This window comes from Musca autumnalis, unplaced genomic scaffold, assembly GCF_047663935.1.
Source record: "Musca autumnalis isolate F117 unplaced genomic scaffold, ASM4766393v1 scaffold_3, whole genome shotgun sequence".
NCBI classification, from domain to species: domain Eukaryota; kingdom Metazoa; phylum Arthropoda; class Insecta; order Diptera; family Muscidae; genus Musca; species Musca autumnalis.
Window position 1 is genome coordinate 33,163,201 of NW_027411866.1, and position 24,406 is coordinate 33,187,606.

The following is a 24,406-nucleotide window of genomic DNA, read 5'->3' on the forward strand; positions in this document are numbered from 1 at the left end:
AGAACCGCATCAGGTCGGCCATAAAGCTATTGTCAAAAAAAAAAACTCTTGTCTTCGACAACAAAAATTCAATTCTGGTTGTCTGAAATTACCCTCTTATCTTTACCAATGAAGATTCCCCACCGGTTGCCTTTAAAGACTCCTTCCTCGTCATCTATAAGGACTTCATGCTAATCTTCTATGAAGAACATTTTTGAAGTCTACCTCTCACTCTTATCTATGGTAGTGCCAACTGGCCGACTATATAATTCGACCTCTTGATCGTTTGTAATGACTCCATTCTGCTCGTATATATAGGGTAGGCATTGATCATCTGTAAAGACCCATTATAGTCACCAACAATGACTACCTCGGAATGGTCTTTAAAAATTCCCTTCTGGTCGTCTGTAAAATCATTCTCGTTGTCTTTAAAGAGTAGCTTCTTTTAGTCTTTAAGGTCTCCCTTCCCTACATGTATAACGGCGAGCTTCATCTCGCCTATAAAGACGAGCTACAGCTCGCCAACAAAGACGAGCTACAGCTCGCCAATAAAGACGAGCTACAGCTCGCCAATAAAGACGAGCTACAGCTCGCCAATAAAGACGAGCTACAGCTCGCCAATAAAGACGAGCTACAGCTCGCCAATAAAGACGAGCTACAGCTCGCCAATAAAGACGAGCTACAGCTCGCCAATAAAGACGAGCTACAGCTCGCCAATAAAGACGAGCTACAGCTCGCCAATAAAGACGAGCTACAGCTCGCCAATAAAGACGAGCTACAGCTCGCCAATAAAGACGAGCTACAGCTCGCCAATAAAGACGAGCTACAGCTCGCCAATAAAGACGAGCTACAGCTCGCCAATAAAGACGAGCTACTAAAGACGAGCTACAGCTCGACTATAAAGACGAGCTACAGCTCGACTATAAAGACGAGCTACAGCTCGCCTATAGTGTCGAGCTACAGCTCGCCTATAGTGTCGAGCTACAGCTCGACTATAAAGACGAGCTACAGCTCGACTATAAAGACGAGCTACAGCTCGACTATAAAGACGAGCTACAGCTCGACTATAAAGACGAGCTACAGCTCGCCTATAGTGTCGAGCTACAGCTCGCCTATAGTGTCGAGCTACAGCTCGCCTATAGTGTCGAGCTACAGCTCGCCTATAGTGTCGAGCTACAGCTCGCCTATAGTGTCGAGCTACAGCTCGCCTATAGTGTCGAGCTACAGCTCGCCTATAGTGTCGAGCTACAGCTCGCCTATAGTGTCGAGCTACAGCTCGCCTATAGTGTCGAGCTACAGCTCGCCTATAGTGTCGAGCTACAGCTCGCCTATAGTGTCGAGCTACAGCTCGCCTATAGTGTCGAGCTACAGCTCGCCTATAGTGTCGAGCTACAGCTCGCCTATAGTGTCGAGCTACAGCTCGCCTATAGTGTCGAGCTACAGCTCGCCTATAGTGTCGAGCTACAGCTCGCCTATAGTGTCGAGCTACAGCTCGCCTATAGTGTCGAGCTACAGCTCGCCTATAGTGTCGAGCTACAGCTCGCCTATAGTGTCGAGCTACAGCTCGCCTATAGTGTCGAGCTACAGCTCGCCTATAGTGTCGAGCTACAGCTCGCCTATATTGTCGAGCTACAGCTCGCCTATAGTGTCGAGCTACAGCTCGCCTATATTGTCGAGCTACAGCTCGCCTATAGTGTCGAGCTACAGCTCGCCTATATTGTCGAGCTACAGCTCGCCTATAGTGTCGAGCTACAGCTCGCCTATATTGTCGAGCTACAGCTCGCCTATAGTGTCGAGCTACAGCTCGCCTATAGTGTCGAGCTACAGCTCGCCTATAGTGTCGAGCTACAGCTCGCTCGCCTATAGTGTCGAGCTACAGCTCGCCTATAGTGTCGAGCTACAGCTCGCTCGCCTATAGTGTCGAGCTACAGCTCGCTCGCCTATAGTGTCGAGCTACAGCTCGCCTATAGTGTCGAGCTACAGCTCGCTCGCCTATAGTGTCGAGCTACAGCTCGCCTATAGTGTCGAGCTACAGCTCGCTCGCCTATAGTGTCGAGCTACAGCTCGCTCGCCTATAGTGTCGAGCTACAGCTCGCTCGCCTATAGTGTCGAGCTACAGCTCGCCTATATTGTCGAGCTACAGCTCGCTCGCCTATAGTGTCGAGCTACAGCTCGCCTATAGTGTCGAGCTACAGCTCGCCTATATTGTCGAGCTACAGCTCGCTCGCCTATAGTGTCGAGCTACAGCTCGCCTATAGTGTCGAGCTACAGCTCGCCTATAGTGTCGAGCTACAGCTCGCCTATAGTGTCGAGCTACAGCTCGCCTATATTGTCGAGCTACAGCTCGCCTATATTGTCGAGCTACAGCTCGCTCGCCTATAGTGTCGAGCTACAGCTCGCCTATAGTGTCGAGCTACAGCTCGCCTATAGTGTCGAGCTACAGCTCGCCTATAGTGTCGAGCTACAGCTCGCCTATAGTGTCGACCTACAGCTCGCCTATAGTGTCGAGCTACAGCTCGCCTATAGTGTCGACCTACAGCTCGCCTATAGTGTCGAGCTACAGCTCGCCTATAGTGTCGAGCTACAGCTCGCCTATAGTGTCGAGCTACAGCTCGCCTATAGTGTCGAGCTACAGCTCGCCTATAGTGTCGAGCTACAGCTCGCCTATAGTGTCGAGCAACAGCTCGCCTATAGTGTCGAGCTACAGCTCGCCTAAGTGTCGAGCTACATCTCTCCTATAGTGTCGAGCTACAGCTTGCCTAAGTGTCGAGCTACAGCTCGCCTATAGTGTCGAGCTACAGCTCGCCTATAGTGTCGAGCTACAGCTCGCCTATAGTGTCGAGCTACAGCTCGCCTATAGTGTCGAGCTACAGCTCGCCTATAGTGTCGAGCTACAGCTCGCCTATAGTGTCGAGCTACAGCTCGCCTATAGTGTCGAGCTACAGCTCGCCTATAGTGTCGAGCTACAGCTCGCCTATAAAGACGAGCTACAGCTCGCCAAAAAAGACGAGCTACAGCTCGCCAAAAAAGACGAGCTACAGCTCGCCTATAAAGTCGAGCTACAGCTCGCCAAGAAAGACGAGCTACAGCGCGCCAAAAAAGACGAGCTACAGCTCGCCAATAAAGACGAGCTACAGCTCGCCAATAAAGACGAGCTACAGCTCGCCAATAAAGGCGAGCTACAGCTCGCCTATAAGGACGAGCTACAGCTAAAGTCGAGCTACAGCTCGCCTATAAAGTCGAGCTACAGCCCGCCTATAAAGTCGAGCTACAGATCGCCTATAAAGTCGAGCTACAGATCTCCTATAAAGTCGAGCCTATAAAGTCGAGCTACAGCTCGCCTACAAAGTCGATCTACAACTCGCCTATAAAGTCGCCTATAAAGTCGAGCTACAGCTCGCTTTTGCTCATCTAGAATGATTCCCTTCTTTAAGGAATCCCTTCAGCCCCTCTATAAAGTCAACCTTCTCTTTTCTGTCTCCAAGTTTTGTGTTCCCGCCTCTGTGAGCTCCGCAATATATTGTTTTGCTTAGATTACATACCATGAATATGGAGAAGCTATTCATTTAATTTGCAGTTCATTTGAATGTGTCGTTCGTTCATTGTCATCGTCATCTTTGACGTCGTGATATGTGTTGTCATTGTATTTGTCGCATGAGCTGATTGCCATTATTATTAGCATGCTCTGCTATTCTTTCCCTCGCGCTACAGTGATGGCTGTTGAACATTTCCATTGGTTCCTTTTTGGGGATGAGCTCCAGTTCATTTCACGTTAAGCTATGATTTGGGTTTGAGTTTCGGTGCGGTTCACTGGAGTTCAGCGGTGCAGTGCAACATGGCAGAAAGCTCCATTTAGTTGAGTTTAAGATATCATTATGTATTTTATACTAATTTAAGTTGTTAACTTATTATTTTTTCTTTGGCTTCAATACGTCCACGTCTGCTTCTTCTTGTTCATATACTTAATTCTCTTCGTTTTGCTGGAAGTGGACATTGTAATTTAATTTTAATTGGCTCTATGGGCTTTTAAAATTTTCTGTTCGTCAGAATTTCTTTCTTTTTTTCTGTGCTTAGCTTTGCATGGCATGGTTTGTGGTTTGGCAATGAATGAACTCCTCTAACCCTAGTTTTCAAAACGACCTGGCCCGACAGACAGACAAAGAACACTTAGCTCCTCCTTGCGTTGGGGTAGTGTGCCTTCCCGCACCCAACTCTCCTTCCCTACGTATTGTTTGTATGTGGCAAACACTTGTAATTGCTTTGGCGTTATTAAACTCTGCTGCAGTTGCTGTTTGCGCCATCTGCTGTAATTACTATACACCACCAACAACAATTATTTTTGCTTCGTGGTCGGTCAGGCCAGGTTAGCCTGCCTGAACACCAAAAAACGAAAAAAAAGAAAACCTAGCAACTACATGACCACAAAATAACCTAAAAAACTAACTAAAATCAGGCGATTCGTTATAATTACGCTGCAACGAATTGGCCTAAGCCGACCAAAAAAAAGTGCCTCGCACACACACAAACACACTCATCCACACAGAGCAACATTCAGGTGTAATTTTTTTGTTGTTGCTTCAATTCAATTCAGTTTTCATCGGTGAGATTTGATATCCCTTCTTCAGTCCCGTCAGCCATGGCTGGAGGTTTTCTTTTTTTTTTTTGTATCTACTCCTTCCTTGTCTTGTGGTTTTTTGCTGTAGCCTCTGCTACGTCTTCGTTGTTGTTTAATAATGCTCCGACGCGCTAACCAATTAAGGTACGGCACCCTCAAATGAAACGAAATTACAAATGAATTTTTTTGCTTTGCTTTGCAATTTCAATGCGTATCAATACATCAAATTTATAAGCAGTTCAGTTTTTTTCTGTTACTGTTGGCAGTCTGATTCCAAAACATGTACATATGACGGCAAACAAAGGCATTGGTCAAGGTATTGTAGATTTATGATGGAGTTGGCAACAAAAAGGGGATAGCTTATAGGCGAAATGAAGGGAATTTTAGAGACCAGCTAAAGGAGACCTTTATATAGACGAGCTGGAGCTCGTCCTTATGTGCGGGCGGGAGCTCGTCTTTATAGATGGGCTGCAGCTCAATTTTATAGGCGGGCTGGATCTCGTCTTTTTATGCGGGCTGGAGCTCGTCTTTAAAGGCGGGCTGGAGCTCGTCTTTAAAGGCGGGCTGGAGCTCGTCTTTAAAGGCGGGCTGGAGCTCGTCTTTAAAGGCGGGCTGGAGCTCGTCTTTATAGGCGAGCTGGAACTTGTCTTTATCGGGGAGTTAGAGCTCGTCTTTATCGGCGACCTAGAGCTTGTCTTTATAGGCGGGCTGGAGCTCGTATTTATAGGCGAGCAGTAGCTCGTCTTTATAGGCGAGCAGTAGCTCGTCTTTATAGGCGAGCTGTAGCTCCTCTTTATAGGCGAGCTGTAGCTCGTCTTTATAGGCGAGCTGTAGCTCGTCTTTATAGGCGAGCTGTAGCTCGTCTTTATAGGCGAGCTGTTTAGCTCGTCTTTATAGGCGAGCTGTTTAGCTCGTCTTTATAGACGAGCTGTTAAGCTCGACTTTATAGGCGAGCTGTGAAGCTCCACTTTATAGGCGAGCTGTGAAGCTCGACTTTATAGGCGAGCTGTAAACCTCGACTTTATAGACGAGCTGTGAAGCTCGACTTTATAGGGGAGCTGTTTAGCTCGCCATTATAGACGAGCTGGAGCTCGTCTTTATAGGCGAGCTGTAGCTCTTCTTTATAGGCGAGCTGTGAAGCTCGACTTAATAGGCGAGCTGTGAAGTTCGGCTTTATATACGAGCTGTTGCTCGTCTTTATAGGCGAGCTGTGAAGCTCGATTTTATAGGCGAGCTGTGAAGCTCGACTTTATATACGAGCTGTTGCTCGTCTTTATAGGCGAGCTGTGAAGCTCGATTTTATAGGCGAGCTGTGAAGCTCGACTTTATAGGCGAGCTGTGAAGCTCGACTTTATAGGTGAGCTGTGAAGCTCGACTTTATAGGCGAGCTGTTAAGCTCGACTTTATAGGCGAGCTGTGAAGCTCGACTTTATAGGCGAGCTGTGAAGCTCGACTTTATAGGCGAGCTGTGAAACTCGACTTTATAGGCGAGCTGGAGCTCGTCTTTATAAGCGAGCTGTATCTCGTCTTTATAGGCTGGCTTTTCACAGAACATTTGTTCCATAAGCCGAACTAAGAAAAGATCTCCAATCATTTCTGTTTGCTTCTGTATTTTCCCAATCTGGGATAGCTTTCTGATGTCTCGTTTCACTTGTTCGCTCCAACGAGGCTTTGGCCTTTCAGATCTGCCTGAACCTCCATGCGGCCGTATTTATACGCCTTTTTAGCGGGTTCATCATCACGCATTCTTATGAAATGGCCTACCTATCGCAATCGTTGTATCTCGATTCGTTCTACTATATTGATGTCGTTGTATAGTTGATACAGCTCATTGTTCAACGCAGAGTGGCTCGTAGATCTTTCGAAGAATTTTCTCTCGAACACACCAAGCACTGCCTTATTTGCTTGAGCAATCCGTGCTTCGGAACCATACATTAGCACGAGCAGTACCAGTTTTTTGTAAAGTGTTACTTTTGTTTGACGAGATGTGGCTTTGTTCTTTAACTGCTTACTTAGGCCAAAGTAGCATTTGTTGGCCAACACTATTCTTCTTCGTATTTCACAACTGTTGTTGTTTGTTGTGTCTATGGCGATGCCGAGGTAGACGAAGACCTTTACTACCTCAAAATTTTCGGTCCCAACATTTACAGCGTAATAGTTTTATCGCCGTTTTCTGCCAGACCGACTTTAGCAGATTCCCTTTCGACTTTTGCAAAGGTATCTGTTACTTCCTTTACCGATCGACCCATAATGTCATTGTCGTCGGCATACGAAAGTAACATATGGCCGTTTGTGTATATTGTTCCACTTCTTTTGACCTTCGCATCTCGTATAACCTTTTCCAACAGGATGTTGAAGAGATCACACGACAGGTCGCCTACTTGTCTGAAACCTCGTTCGGTAATAAACTATTGGGAGAGGTTCTTTCCTATTTTTAATGAGGACCGAGTGTTAGTTAATTTCATCTTACCAAGCCGGATGAACTTTGCGGGGATACTAAAAATAAGACATGGCTTGGAAAACCTTTGAACGTATAGGGCTGTCGAAGGCTTCTTTATAATCGAAATTTCTCTCTTTTTCCTGCCGAAATGACGTTTCTCCCGATACCTCTCTCGTGCGCTACGCGTTGCTACTGATTTTAGGGTAGCCCTATATACCGCATTTTTCTCTTCGGTAGCAGCACGACACTCCTGGTCATACCATGGATTCCTTGGTGGAGGTCTCTGGTATCCAAGTATGGATTTTGCTGCTGTTTGCATGGAGTGGGCAGTTCTTTGCCATTGTGCTGATATGTTATCGGGAGGAGGAGTACTTTCATTAAGCAATTGGACCGGTGGAGTGGAATATGCTGTGGCTATCTGTTGTGATTGCAGCTTACAGATGTCCAACTTCCGTGTTGTGTCTTTTCGTGTTTTATTTGCAACGTTTAGACGGGAACGGTTCTTTGCTGTAACAAGGTAGTCGTCCGCGTCTATGTTTGCTCCTCGGAACGATTGTACATCCAACACGCTCGATGAATGTCTTCCATCTATTACAACGTGATCAATTTGATTTCTTGTTCTTTGATCTGGAGACAGCCAGGTGCCCTTATGAATATCGAGATGCTTAAATTTGGTACTGCTAACTACCATGTTTTTTGCATCTGTAAAGTCTATCAGCCTCATACCATTGTCAGATGTTTCACTGTGGAGATCGAATTTCCCGACTGTTCGGCCAAAGATATTCTCCTTTCCAATTTTGGCACTAAAATCGCCTAGAATAATTTTAATGCCATGGACAGGGGAATCGTCATAAGTTTCTTCTAGGCGCTCGTAGAATATATGTATCTTTGGTCTGTTCGTCTTTGTCCTCGGTGGGGGTATGGACGCAAATAAGACTGATAAATTTTGGCTTTTATGCGAATTACGGTAAGTCTTCCATCCACCGGTATGAAGCTGGAGACCAGATGTTTTAACCTTCGACTCCGCAACCAGATTGGTGCATTATATCGTGGCAGCTATAATACACTTTTTGGTATTGCCAATTTTAGGTGCTCCAGTGCGTAAACCACACATTCTCTATAAAGAGTCCGAATATTCCAGGTGCCCAACAATATGGAGGGTATAATTAAATTTGTCACTCCGTTTGTAAAACGTCGAAATATTCATCGGAGACCCTATAAAGTATATATAATTCTTGATCATGGTAAAATTCTAAGTCGATATAACCATGTTCGTCTGTCCGTCCGTCCGTCTGTTGAAATCAAGATACAGCTCGCAATTTTTAAGATAGAGCTTTGTAATTTGGTATAGAAGTTTCAATTACTCCTAGCATGTTTGGTATTGCAAATGGGCTATATTGGTCTACATTTTGATATAGCCCCCATAGAACTGTACCATCCGAATTTCGGTATTTTGAAGGTTTTAGCTTCATTATCACACCGATATGGCTGAAATTTGGCACTTAGTCTTCGTTGGGGGCATAAAACTTTTTCCCAAGAATTTTGTCGGCATAGGCCCACGCCTTCATATGGCCCCCATAGAACGGTACCTCCCGATTTGCGGTATTTTGAAGGTCGTATCCTCAATATCCCATCGAAATAGCTGAAATTTGGCATTTAGTCTTCATGTGGGGCATACAACTTTCTATATGAAATTTGTCGGTATAGGTCCATGCCTTCATATAGAACCCATAGAACTGTACCTCTCGATTTTCGGTATTTTGAGGTTGTGGCCTTAATATTCCTCCGAAATGGCTGAAATTTGGTATTTGGTCTTCATGTGGGTATGAAACTTTCCATATGAAATTTGTCGGTATAGGTCCACGCCTTCATATAGCACCCATCGAACTGTACCTACCGATTTTCGGTATTGTGGAGGTTGTGGCTTCAATATTCGTCCGAAATGGAAACCGCTTACACCTGGAAAGTTTTTGCGGATTCTGAGACAGCAATGTTCATAGATAATAAAAATCCAAAAACAAGAAAAAATCGCTGGAGAGATTTTGAAATAAATAGCGGTCAAAGTTCACATTTTTAGGTTTATGGTGGTTTTACAGGATTTTTCTTTGAAACGGCAAGTCCTATCGAAATAGGACTAAGGAAAATGTTGTAGACGATTTTCACTGCTACAACATTTTCTTTAGTCCCATTGCGAAATGACTTGCTGCTTCCAAGCAAAATCCTGAAACCGCGATTTATTTCAAAATCCCTCCAGCTATTTTTTCTTGTTTTTGGATTTTACTCATCTACGAACATTGCTGTCTCAGAATCCGCAAAAACTTTCCAGGTGTTAGAGGTTTTCATTTAAAGTTAGTTAAGGTGCACCCTTCATGTCATTGTTTATAAGGAGACGATACAGTCAGTGCATTGTCCCAATTTGAACATCTATATCTAAAAAATGGTAACACCTACGAAAACAACATTAAGGCCAATCTTGTAGAGAATTTTCACTGCTATAGTATTTGCTCTAATCCCATTCCGATAGGGCTTGCGGTTTCTGAGCAAAATCGTGAAAACATAATAAACCCCTAAAAATTTGAACTTTGACCGTGATTTATTTGAAATCCATCCGGCGATTTGTTCGTTTTTTGATTTTTTTTTCATCTATGAACATTGTAGTTTCAGAATCCGCAAAAACTTCCCAGGTGTTAGCACCTTTCATTTAAAATTAAAATTAGTTAAGGCGCACCGTGTTAGTCTTATTCCACCGCAATGGCTGAAATTTGGTATTTAGTCTTCAGTTGGAGTATACAATTTTCCATATGAAATTTCTTGGTGTAGGTCCACGCCCTCATATAGCCCCGATATAAATATGCGTGTGTCTGAATGTGTCATTGATCATTTCGCACAGCAAACGTTTGCAAACGAATTATTTTGTTTCGTTCGTGAATGAGACAATTCGGAACAGTATAGCCGAAGTACATTTTCAGCAATCGTACAGTTTTGTTCTACTTCAGTTGAAAAGTTTGTGGGTTTGTTTTGAGAACGAAACGATTCAATAACAAGTAAAAAAGTATCAGTCGGCTCTGCCGACAGAGATATACCCTCAGCCTGTGCAATTTGAAACACTTTTTTCACAAAAAAAACTTATGTATTTAGGGGGTTTCAAAATTTTGGTCGTATGAACCAACAAAAATGTTGATTAGGATTAAAGTTCAAAAATTGTGCGGAAAAGGTACTTAAAGGAATGGACCGACATAGACCATGGGGGTGCCATAGGGGGTTTTTTTACATCCTTCGGGCTGTTTTCTCAAGAAGTATGGACTTGCCCCTGAAACAACTTTTACCATCGTAATTGAGGCACCGAATGTAAGTTGCTTCAACAAAAATCAAAGTGATTCAATAGCAGGTCTAAAAGTGAACTTATCCAAAATTTTGTGTGGGAGGTACGGGTACGGGTTGGAGTGAACAAATATAGTCCATATTCGAACCTGATCTATATCTGGTAGATATTATGAGAATGTGTAAAGTATGGACCAAATCGGTCACTACCATCAAGAGTTATCGTGGCCCAATTTTTCCGAACATTTTTGAACTTTTGTGAGGTAGGTACCTGAAGGAGTGGACAGATATGGCTTATGGTTTGTTTTTCAACTTTCAGACTATTTTTTCAGGAAGTGTGGACTTGCCCCTCAGGAAACTTGTACCTTCGTATAGGGGACAGTGAATACAAGATGTTACAACAAAAACCAAGGCGATTCGAGAGCAGGTCCTAAACTGAACTTCTCCGAAATTTTGTGTGGGAGGTACTCGAAGCAGTTTACCGGTTGAGTCCATATTGGAACCTCATCTAAGTCTGGTAGAAATTTCATAATGTGCAAAGTATGGACCAAATCGGTTACTCCCATCAAGAGTTATCGTACGCACAAATTTTCCGAACATTTTCGAACTTTTGTGGGGGAGGTACCGGAAGGAGTGGACCGATATAATCCATCTTTGAACTTGAACTAAGTTTGGACAAAATATTACGAAAGCCAAATTTTGGACCGAATCGGAAGATCCGTTCGAGAGTTATCTTGCGCTCCAACCACTACACACGGTGTCATAGGGTTTTTTGTAACTTTCAGGCTATTTTCTCAGGAAGTATGGACTTGCCCCTAATGAAACTTACAGCGTCGTATAGAGGACAGCGAATACAACTTGCGTAAACAAAAATCAAAGCGATTCGAGATCAGGTCCTAAACTGAACTTTTCCGAAATATTGTGTGGGAGGTACCCGAAGGAGTGGACCGATTGAGTCCATTTTGGAACCTCATCTAAGTTTGGTAGAAATTACACGATGTGCAGAGTATGGACCAAATCGGTTATTCCCTACAAGAGTTATCGTGCGCACAAGCTTTGCGACAATTTTTGAACATTTGTGGGGGAGGTACCTGAAGGAGTGGACCTATATGGCCCATCTTCGAACTTAAATCGAATCTGGACAAAATATTTCGATACCCAAAATTTGAACCGAATCGATTGATCCATTCGAGAGTTATCGTGCGCAGCAGCCTGCCAGACAGACAGACAGACAGACGGACGGACATTGCTAGATCTACTCAAAATTGTTTGAAACGGATATCGTACAAACATACTTGGGGTCTAAAACCATTATTTCTATGAGGCACATTTTTGGTCGTATCAAAGTGTAAATACCCTCTTTAGCCTAAAGGCTGAGGGTATAAAAATTAAAAGTTGGTGAATGTTACATGAATCGTTTCGTTTGTTTGCGTTCATTGATAATTAGCACACCTTTTGTTGGGATTTAAGACTTTCACTATAGGACGGTCTTAAAGCCGGCTACGCGTTCAAAATTCTCCTTGCATTAGTGATTTTTATACTAAAAACGGTCCCAACGCGCAATAGGTTTTATGACTAACATACTAAATTGGGACTTATGTCCGTTGGGAGTTATATCAGATCGCTTAGGGGACTTTGTATACATACCCGGCTGTTTACGGATGTTCTCTTCGAAAATTTATAAATGCCCTTAAAGCACATCATCCAGAAATAGGGAGCCTCATTTTCCCACATCAGGTATTCCTTGTCACACATTATAGCTAGCATCACATACTTGGCATATACTGCGGTGGATGTTTCAAACAACCATAAATCGTTTGCAAACGTTTGCTGTGTGTATTTTACGATTTCGGTTTCTATGAGTTGTTGTGAAGTTGAAAACTTTTAATTTTTCGTTTTGTTCGCCCTCACGAATGTAAACAAACTCAAACTAAACAGCGAGTTCTGTCAACGTGGGTTATGTTTCGTTTTGTTTTGTTCTTATGGAAAGTACGAAACGAAATGTTTGCAAACGTTTCATAAAGTTTTTTTTTGTACGCTGCTAATTATAGAAAAAATGAAGTTCATTATAAGGTCAAAATTTTTTGGGCCTTCAGCAGACTATCGTTTCCCTCGAAAATTAATTTTCTGATCCACAAACGATTCTTTTCTACAGGAAAATATTAATCTCCAAGTTATGTCCTTATGTCTCCCCACGTTTCATAAAGTTTTTTTCGTACTCTGCTAATTATAGGAAAATTTAATTTCATTCTAAGTTCAAATTTATTTTGGTCCTTTAGCAGACTAACAATTCCCTCCGAGAATTAATCTTCTGATCCACTAACGATTTTTTTTCGACAAGAAAATATTAATCTCCAAGTTATGTTCTTATGTCTCCCCACTTTCTTTGAAATTGTGATAAGTGGTATGCTTTTTCGCTCCCCTGAAGTCTTGTCCTTCGAAGTGCAATTAATGACTTCTTATCTGTAGCAAACATACATTTATTCTCACCTCTTCGTGGGACACCAATAATGTATTAATGAATTTGACATTTCAAAAGCAACTCCTTGGCTCTGCACCCCAACATTCACTCCCTCCTCCCCTCGCACAACGAATCGTAAAATAATCACAAAGTATAAAATTCAAAAAAAAAGAAACAAAATGTGTTGGAATTATTCTTTTGCACTCCTTCACATTTAAAAGGTAACAATTAATGATTTCTATGGATACGGTCAGGGGCGTAGGTGAGATACCACAAGGGGTACCAAAACCCCTTGTGGCTCACAGGTCAGTGAAGGAATATAAGTTCGAGGCCATTGACATGGTAAAAGCGAAATTTTGGTTGTTTTCTACAATGAAGTTTTTGCCATTACTACGCTTCTGAAATTGGACTCTTGTCTTTTGCGTTCTTTGCCCATGCAGCCAGCAAAAGGTGTGGCCTGGTGTAAAAGTGTTGAAAAGCTGCAAAAATATTTGAGAACTTTTTTTCGTTGGTTGGTAATCTTTAAAGCAAAGTATTAATCACTTTTTTCGGTGTTCCAATGCCAATCCTGTTGGGTGGTGGTGGCATTGAGGTTTCAGCAAAAGGATTTCAAATGCAAATATTTTTAATAAACGTTTTCTTTCCTTTCAGATGCTGGTAGAGTATTGGATTTCTCTTTGAAATGGGTAAGCATTTCTTTTTAAGAACCAAAGGGAGGGCTTGGTGGAGTTCATATCCTATATCAGAGCTATTTCAAGGACTATAGAAGAAAGTCCATTTTTCATGCACGGACATCCTAACGCGAATTTAAAAAAAAAATAAGGACTATCAGTTGGACAATCGAGTAGTTTATAAAGCTAGTTTTTCAAGCCCTTCCTACTCCTCAACTTCTACCTCCAATTATTTGGCTTTGAATATCGCCACTCCGTAGCGTATCTCCCTAGTCATTATATCCTCTGAACACATTTTTGCCTTCGTTTTTTCCTTTGTTTTTTAACAAAATCTTCCAATTATCATGTAGGGTGTTGTATAATTATGCCGCAATTCAAACAATTCGCAAAAAATTGACTACAAAAAATATTTGAAAAAAAACGGGAAAGAGAAAGAACGAATAAACACGTCTGTCTAAAACTACGTGCATAAATACATATGAATGGATGACGGGCTGGCTGGCTGACTGTCTGGTTGATTGTTTGGCTGGTAAGCCGAATATTTTGGTGGCTGGCTGGATGGATGGATGAATGTGCATAAATACTTATATCTCAAAGATTGTGAAGTTACTTTTTTGTTGTTGGCGACTTTTTTGTTTCAGCGGTTGAAGTATCCCTCTTCAGCTGCTGCTGCTGCTATACAAAAATCGCTGCACAGCAAGAGATACAAATCTCTTTGGTCTTGGCCGGAAGCAAAAACCACGTTCACTTATACGCGCACTTACAAACTTATATCGGCAATGAATATCGATAACGCTACACACACAGTCAAATAAAATGCGTTCGCAAAGGATACAACTGCTGCTCCCCCGAAAAAAAAGTTGAAACATACAAGCATTATGGATTGTCGTTACGATTTAACGCCGTTACCGTTTGTTTTTTGAAAACTTCAGTTTCGTTACGTTTTGATCTTCATCAGCAACATTTGCTGCTCCACAACAATACAAAATGTGCCAACAAAGTTTCACAAAAAAGAGGGGGAGAATATTCTCCAAAGCAAAAACGCTCAAAACAATAACACATTTTAAACTCACTTAAAAGCCTTTAACTGCAATAACAAAAACAACAATTGGAGCATATATAAAATAATGCCGAAAAACACACACTCACACTCTGAAGAAACATGTTGAGAATTTATTTCACTTCACTTCTAAATCGGCTTGTTCTTGTTATTATTATTGCTATCTTCATGAGAATGGGGACAGTGGAATAATCTGATTTTCAATAGAAAATCTGGTAATCAATGAGAATCAATTTTATTGGACAAAAATTATATGGAAATTTTAGTTGTCGACCCGACTTTCTATAGAAATTCTGACAATTGACCAGAAATTGTGATCATTGAAGAGAGTTTGTAGAGATATTCTGGTCTTGGGCCAGAGTTTCTATAGAAATTCTTATCATCTAAAATAGTTTCTGTAAAATTGATTGTTATCGAAAAGATTTTCTATAGAAATGCTTGTTATCGACAAGAGGTTCTACATAATTGTTTGTTATCGATGAGAATTTCTATAGAAATTCTTGGTATCGACAATTCTATCAAAATTCTTGGTATATAAAGTTTCTATAGAAATTCTTGTTGTATTATGTATTATGTTTTAAGACTTCGTCTTATCGGGCTATAAGGTCTTCGTTAATCAATGAAAATAAAGACTATTTATTTCATTTTTCCACCCGACGTTTCGTTGGGATTTTCCAACATCTTCAGGGGTAATTTTTATTAATCTGGCAACGACAACGAATATACATACAATAATTAGTTTTCATAAAGTTTCAGAAATATCGATAAATGTCAAACCGTCCAGCAACATCAAAATATTTTGTGGTGACTGTCACAAAAAGAACGGCCACACTGGCAAGCAACCGATTACTTGAGCAAAACTGAACGTGTGTACCCCACTTGAAATTTCTATAGAAATACTTGTTATCGACAAGAGTTTCTATATAGAAATTCTTGTTGTCGATAAGTGTTTCTATGTAGAGATTCTTGTTATCGACAAGATTTTCTATATAGAAATTCTTTTTATGCTGTCGATAACAATAATTTCTATATAGAAACTCTTGTCGATAACAAGAATTTTTATATAGATTCTTTTGTGGATAACAAGAATTTCTATTAAGAAGCTCTTGTCGGTAACAAGAATTTCTACTGGAGTTTCTATATGAAAATTCTTGTTATAGACAAGAGTTTCTATGTAGAAATTCTTGTTATCGACAAGAGTTTCTATATAGAAATTCTTTTTATCGATAAGAGTTTCTATATAAAAATGCTTGTTATGGACAAGAGTTTCTATATAGAAATTCTTGTTATCGACAAGAGTTTCTACATAGATATCGACTAGATTTTTTTTAGAAATTTTTGTTCTCGACAAGAGTTTCTTTAGAAATTCTTGTTATCGACAAGAGTTTCTTTAAGTGCAGTACACATTGTCAGTTTTGAATGGCAGCTTTGTTGTTGCTTGCTAGTGTGGCCGTTCATTTTTGTCATTCATCATGCAACCACAAAATGTTTTATGGTTGCTGGACGGTTTGACAGTTATCGATAATTGTGAAATATCGACATTCAAAACTGACAATGTGTACCCAGCTTTAGAAATTCTTGTTATCGACACGAGTTTCTATAGAAGTACTTGTTATCCATAATGCGGGGCACACACGATCAGTTTTGACTGTCGGTTTTTCAGAAATATCGATAAATGTCAAACCGTCCAGCAACATCAAAATATTTTGTGGTGACTGTCACAAAAAGAACGGACACACTAGCAAGCAACCGATTATTTGAGCAAACGTGTGTACCCGACTTAAGAGTTTCTTTAGAAAAAATTGTTATCGACACGAGTTTCTATATAGAAATTCTTGTTGTCGACAAGTGTTTCTATGTAGAGATTCTTGTTATCCACAAGATTTTCTATATAGAAATTCTTGTTATGCTGACGATAACAATAATTTCTATATAGAAACACTGGTCGATAACAAGAATTTCTATATAGAATCTTTTGTCGATAACAAGAATTTCTATTAAGAAACTCTTGTCGGAAACAAGAGTTTCTATATAGAAATTCTTGTTATCGACAAGATTTTCTATATTCTTGTTATCGACATTAGTTTCTATATATAAATTATTTTTATCGACAAGAGTTTCTATATAGAAATGTTTGTTATCGAGAAGAGTTTCTTTATAGAACTTCTTGTTATCGACAAGAGTTTCTATGTAGAAATTCTTGTTATCGACAAGAGTTTCTATACAGAAATTCTTGTCATCGACATGAGTTTCCATATAGAAAATCCTTTTATCGACAAGATAAATAAATGTTTGTTATCGAGAAGAGTTTCTATATTGAAATTCTTTTTATCGACAAGAGTTTCTATACAGAAATTCTTGTTTCTATATAGAAATTCTTGTTATCGACAAGAGTTTCTATATAGAAATTCTTTTCATCGACAAGAGTTTCTATATAGAAATTCCTTTTATCGACAAGAGTTTCTATAGAAATTCTTGATATTCACCACAGTTTCTATGGAAATTATTGTTATAGACATGAGTTTCTTATTTACGGCAAGAGTGTCTATAGCAATTCTTGTTATCGACAGGAGTTTCTATAGAAATTCTTGTTATCGACAGGAGTTTCTATAGAAATTCTTGTTATCGACAAGAGTTTCTATATTCTTGTTATCGACATGAGTTTCTATATAGAAATTATTTTTATCGACAAGAGTTTCTATATAGAAATGTTTGTTATCGAGAAGATTTTCTTTATAGAAATTCTTGTTATCGACAAGAGTTTCTATGTAGAAATTCTTGTTATCTACAAGAGTTTCTATGTAGAAATTCTTGTTAGCGACAAGAGTTTCTATATAGAAATTCTTGTTATCGACAAGATAAAAAAATGTTTGTTATCGAGAAGAGTTTCTATATTGAAATTCTTTTTATCGACAAGAGTTTCTGTACAGAAATTCTTGTTTCTATATAGAAATTCTTGTTATCGACAAGAGTTTCTATATTGAAATTCTTGTTATCGACAAGAGTTTCTATAATGAAATTCTTGTTATCGACAAGAGTTTCTACATAGAATTTTTTGTTATCGACAAGAGTTTCTATATTGAAATTCTTGTTATCGACAAGAGTTTCTATATAGAAATTCTTGTTATCGACAAGAGTTTCTATATAGAAATTCTTGTTATCGACAAGAGTTTCTATATAGAAATTCTTGTTATCGACTAGAGTTTCTATATAGAAATTCTTGTTATCGATAAGAGTTTCTATATAGAAATTCTTGTTATCGACAAGAGTTTCTATACTGAAATTCTTGTTATTCGCAAGAGTTTCTACGTAGAAATTCTTGTTATCGACAAGAGTTTATATATAGAAATTCTTGTTATCGACAAGAGTTTCTATATTGAAATTCTTGTTATCGACAAGAGTTTCTATATAGAATTTTTTGTTATCGACAAGAGTTTCTATATAGAAATTCTTGTTATCGACAAGAGTTTCTATATAGAAATTCTTGTTATCGACAAGAGTTTCTTTAGAAATACTTCTTATCGGCAAGAGTTTCTATATAGGAATTTTTGTTATCGAGAAGAGTTTCTATCATGGCAGAACTACCAGGTAGTGGTATCACACCAGCTGATCGAATATGAAAAGTCAAATCCCTTTATAAAATAATTATTTTCTTTGTAATTTCCTCAACAACATAAATAATGTTTTGACATAACATATTCAAAATTTTACGATGCCACTACCTGGGTAATTGTGCCATGGTTTCTATATAGAAATGTTTGTTATCGAGATGAGTTTCTATGTAGAAATTTTTGTTATCGAGAAGTGTTTCTGTATAGAAGTTCTTGTTATCGACAAGAGTTTTTATATAAAAATTCTTGTGATCGACAAAAGTTTCTATATAGAAATGCTTGTTATCGAAAAGAGTTTCTATAGAAATTCTTCTTATCGAAAAGAGTTTCTATAGAAATACTTGTTATCGAAAAGAGTTTCTCTAGAAATACTTGTTATCGACAAGGCTTTCTATATAGACATTTTTGTTATCGACAAGAGTTTCAATATAGAAATTCTTGTTATCGACAAGAGTTTTTACAGAAATTCTTGTTATCGACACGAGTTTCTATAGAAATTCTTGTTATCGACACAAGTTTCTATAAAAATTCTTGTTATCGTCACGAGTTTCTATAGAAATACTTGTAATCGACAAGATTTTCTATAGAAATTCTCATTTTCGACAAAAGCTGCTATAGCAATTGTTGTTATCGACAAGTAATTCTATAGAAATTCTTGTTATCGACAAGAGTTTCTATAGAAATTCTCGTTATCGACAATAGTTTCGATAGAAGTTCTCATTTTCGGCAAAAGTTTCTATATATTTCTATAGAAATTTTTTTTATCGACAAGAGTATCTATAGAAATTCTTGTTATTGACTACGGTTGTTATAGAAATTATTGTTATCGACAAGGGTTTCTACAAATATTCTTGTTATCGACATGATCTGTTTGTTATCGGCAAGATTTTTTATAGATTTTTCAAAATTTCCTACCAGACTCTTACTAATAACAAGATTTCCCCTCCAATTTTCTACCAAATAGTTGGAAAATCACTGTGCCATGCATTTCACTTCTCTGCTAAATTAAAATTTGTGCAAATTTTGTTGTTGTTTTAAAAAGTCTTGACATATGTTTGTTTACCTTCTACGGCTTGTTGTCTTGCATTCATGTAGGGAAACGAAACTTTTACCTTATTCACTTCTCTTTAAACAAAAATGGCGCTGAATTACGCTCTCTTTAAAAACTTTTTACACGACAAATTTGGGCGAGTAAAAAAATAGTAACATGGTTGCCGGCGTCTGATTGGCTGATACGCCGACTTTGACATTTGTTCCAGTTTTTTTGACGTATTTTCCATTTTTCCGTTCCCGAACTATTTCAGAAAACTTGTGTGTAAGAACAAATTTTTAATAAATTCAGTTTACACACAGACACAGGCACACAAACTTTATATTTGTAATTACTCTTGGCATTCTTTACTTGATGTTGTTTTTGGCCATCAACGACTTTCTTCATTTAAGACAAGTAGTTGTTGCCGTTCTTGTTGTTGTTGCTATATCTTAACCTACTTTAATTTGTAAGTAAATCTTTTTTACGTACCAATGTTGTTGGCTTGTTGTTGTTGCCATTTACCTCGTTCTGCTTGTATCGTAGCAACTCTCAGTTGGCTCTTGTTTTTGGCTTCTTGAATGCCGACCGACATACATTCTAAAGCAACAACTTAGTTGTCTTACATAATTCCTGCTTAAGTATGTCTTTGGGTGTCAGAGTTCTTAAGTGGTGACCAAGAAAACAACAACAACAGAACGCTTATATCCAAAATTAAGACCATAACTGTAAACTTTGTTAAGCTTGTAACACTTTTTGACAGAAGGATGTCTTCATGGTTTGTGGTAATGTTAGTAAAACAAATATTTTAAAGAAGAGAGTAAAAGTTTAGGTGAAGTGAATTTTGGTAAGAGAAATTAAAGATACAATAATTCGTACATATATTTTATTTAGCCGGTGACAAAGTTTTAATAGATAATCTTCTAGATAACACAAATTTCTATAGAAACTCTTGTCGATAACAAAACTTCTCTCTACAAACTCTCGGCGATTACAAATATTTTATAGAAACACTTGTCGATAACGCAGATTTCTATAGAAATCCTTATCAATAACAAAAATGTCTATAGAAACTCTTGTCGATAACAAAAACTTCTATAGAAACTCATGTCGATAACAAGAGTTTATATAGAAACTCTTGTCTATAACAGGAATTCTATAAGATGTTTGTCGATAAAAAGAATTGCACATAACCAACATTTCTAAAGAAACTCTTGTCAATAACACAAATTTGTATAGAAACTCTTTTCGATAAAAAGAATTTCTATAGGAACATTTGTTGATAACACCAATTTCTATACAAACTTTTACTGATAACGAGTATTTCCCTAGACACTCTTGTCAATAACAACAGTTTCTAAAGATACTCTCTTCGATAAAAATAACTTCTACAGACACTGTCGATAATAAACATTTCAATAGACACTTTTATCGAAAAGAGTTTATATAGAAACTCTTGTCAATAACAATAGTTTCTATAGAAACTCTTGTCCATAACAATAATATCTTTAGAAATACTTTTCGATTACGAGAATTTTTATAAACTCTTGTCGAAAGCACGAATTTGTCGATAGAAAGAATATCTATAAAAACTCTTGTCAATAACATAAATATAGAAACTCCTGTCGATAACAAGAATTTCTATGGAAACTCTTGTCGTTAACATGAATTACTGTAGCAAATCTTGTCGATAACAAGAATTTTTATAGAAACACTTGCCAGCAACAATAGTTTCTATAGAAACTCTTGTCGATAACAAGAATTTCTACAGAAATCTCGTCTATAACAAGAATTTCTATAGAAACACTTGTCGATAAGAAGAATTTCTAAAGAAAATATGTCAACAACCAAACTTACTAAAGAAATTCCTGTCGATAACAGACACTGTCGATAACAATAATAAGAATATCTATAAAAACTCTTTTCGATAACAAGAATTTCTATAGAAACTCTTGTCGATAACAAGAATTTCTATAGAAACTCTTGTCGATAACAAGAATTTCTATAGAAACTCTTGTCGAAAACAAGAATTTCTTTAGAAACTCTTGTCGATAACAAGAATTTCTTTAGAAACTCTTGCCGATAACAAGAATTTCTATGGAAACTCTTGTCGATAACAAGAATTTCTATGGAAACTCTTGTCGATAACAAGAATTTCTATAGAAAGTTTTCCTATAACAAGAATTTCTAGAGCAAAACTTGTCGATAACAAAAATTTTTGTAGAAAATCTTGTCGATAACAAGAATTTCTATGGAAACTCTTGTCGATAACAAGAATTTCTATGGAAACTCTTGTCGATAACAAGAATTTCTATAGAAACTCTATAGAAACTTTTCCGATAACAAGAATTTCAGGAGAAACTCATGTCGATAACAAGAATTTCTACAGAAAGTCTTGTCGATAGCAAGTATTTCTAAAGAAACTCTTGTCGACAACAAGTATTTCTACAGAAACTTTTCTGATAATAAGAACTGCTGGAGAAACTCTTGTCGATAAAAAGCCTTTATAGAAAAAGTGTCGATAACAAGAATTTCTATAGAAACCCTTGACAATAACAAGAATTTCTAAATAAACTCTTGCCGATAACAAGAATTTCTATAGAAACTCTTGTCGATTACAAGTATTTCTAAAGAAACTCTTGTCGATAACAAGATTTTTTATAGAAACTCTTGTTGCTAACAGGCATTTTATAGAAAAAAGTGGTAGATAACAAGAATTTCTACAGAAACTCTTCTCGATTACAAGTATTTCTAAAGAAACTCTTGTCGATAACAAGATTTTTTATAGAAACTCTTGTTGCTAACAGGCATTTTATAGAAAAAAGTGGTATATAACAAGAATTTCTCTATAAACTTTTGTCGATAACAAGAATTTCTATAAAAACTCCGGTCGATAATAAGAATTTCTATAGAAACCCTTGTCGATAACAAAAATTTCTATAGAAACTCTTGTCGATAACAAGAATTTCTATAGAAACTCTTGTCGATAACAAGAATTTCTACAGAAACTCTTGTCGATAACAAGAATTTCTATAGAAACTCTTGTCGATAACAAGAATTTCTATAGAAACTCTTGTCGATAACAAGAATTTCTATAGAAACTCTTGTCGATAACAAGAATTTCTATAGAAACTCTTGTCGATAACAAGAATTTCTATAGAAACTCTTGTCGATAACAAGAATTTCTATAGAAACTCTTGTCTTTAACAAGAATTTTCGATTAAAAGAATTTATATAGAAACTCATGTCGATACAAGAATTTCTGTAGAAACTCTTGTCGATAACAAGAATTTCTATAGAAACTCTTGTCGATAACAAGAATTGCTATAGAAACTCTTGTCTTTAACAAGAATTTCTATAGAAACTCTTGTCTTTAACAAGAATTTCTATAGAAACTCTTGCCAATAACAAGAATTTCTATAGAAACTCTTGTCGATAACAAGAATTTATATAGAAACTGATGTCGATACAAGAATTTCTATAGAAACTCATGTCGATAACAAGAATTTCTATAGAAACTCCCGTGGATTAAAAGAATTTCTATAGAAACTCTTGTCGATAGCAAGAATTTCAATAGAAACTCTTGTCGATAACAAGAATTTCTATAGAAACTCCTGTCGATAGCAAGTATTTCTAACGAAACCCTTGTCGATAACAAGTATTTCAATAGAAACTCTTGTCGATAACAAGAATTTCTATAGAAACTCTTGTCGATAACAAGAATTTCTATAGAAACTCTTGTCGATAACAAGAATTTCTATAGAAAATCTTGTCGATAACAAGAATTTCTATAGAAACTCTTGTCGATTGGGTGCCACCGCGGTGCAATGGTATGCACGCCCGCCTTGCACGCAGAAAGTCGGGGGTTTGATTCCTCGGCCAAGCAACATCAAACATTTTTCAACGGTGGCAAAATACCCCTCAGTAATGTTGGCGACATTTCCTGAGTATTTCAGCCTTGAAAGACTTCTCCACAAGTGGTGTCTTAAGACACGCCGTTCGGACTCGGCGATAAACAGTAGGTCCCATATCATTGAGCTAAATATGAATCGGGGTGCACTCATTGATATGAGAGAAGTCTCCCTTGTCCCGTATGGGATGTTGTGGAACAATGTTTGTTTTGTGTTTGTTTGTTCTTGTCGATAACAAGAATTTCTATAGAAACTCTTGTCGATAACGAGAATTTCTATAGAAACTCTTGTCGATAACGAGAATTTCTACAGAAACTCGTGTCGATAACAAGAATTTCTATAGAAACTCTTGTCGATAACAAGAATTTCTATAGAAACTCTTGTCGATAACGAGAATTTCTATAGAAACTCTTGTCGATAACGAGAATTTCTACAGAAACTCTTGTCGATAACAAGAATTTCTATAGAAACTCTTGTCGATAACAAGAATTTCTATAGAAACTCTTGACGATAACAAGAGTTTCTATTGAAACTCTTGTCGATAACAAGAATTTCTATAGAAACTCTGGTCGATAACAAGAATTTCTATAGAAACTCTTGTCGATAACAAGAATTTCTATTGAAACTCTTGTCGATAACAAGAATTTCTATTGAAACCCGTGTCGATAACAAGAATTTCTATAGAAACTCTTGTCGATAACAAGAATTTCTATAGAAACTCTTGTCGATAACAAGAATTTCTATAGAAACCTTTGTCGATAACAAGTATTTCTATAGAAACTCTTGTCGATAACAAGAATTTCTATAGAAACTCTTGTCGATAACAAGAATTTCTATAGAAACTCTTGTCGATAACAAGAATTTCTATAGAAACTCTTGTCGATAACAAGAATTTCTATAGAAACTCTTGTCGATATCAAGAATTTCTATAGAAACTCTTGTCGATAACAAGAATTTCTATAAAAACTCTTGACGATAACAAATATTTCAATAGAAAGTCTTGTCGGTATGAAGAATTTCTATAGAAACTTTTGTCGGTAACAAGAACGTCTTTAGAAATCTTATCGATAACAAGAATTTCTTTAAAAACTTTTGCGGATAACAAGAATTTCTATAGAAACTCTTGTCGATAACAAGAATTTTTATAGAAACTCTTGCCGTTATGATTAATTTCTATAGAAACACTTGTCGACAACAATATTTTTTATAGAAACACTTGTCTTTAACAAGAACTTCCAAAGAAAATATGGTTTCTATAGAAACTTTTGACGACTAGTATATTTTTTGTTATCTGTAGCACCAGCTAT

At 37.8% G+C, this 24,406-nt stretch overlaps 1 protein-coding gene across 2 annotated transcripts in view; it reads left to right on the forward strand.

Annotated features, from left to right (window-relative positions):
* Positions 1–24,406, forward strand: part of LOC141399644 (uncharacterized) — a 264,879-nt gene that overhangs the window by 103,273 nt on the left and 137,200 nt on the right. For both annotated transcript variants that reach the window (XM_073978762.1, XM_073978763.1), the window contains one exon: positions 13,468–13,502. The gene's annotated coding sequence lies outside the window, so the exon portion shown is untranslated. The remainder of the gene's footprint in view (positions 1–13,467; positions 13,503–24,406) is intronic.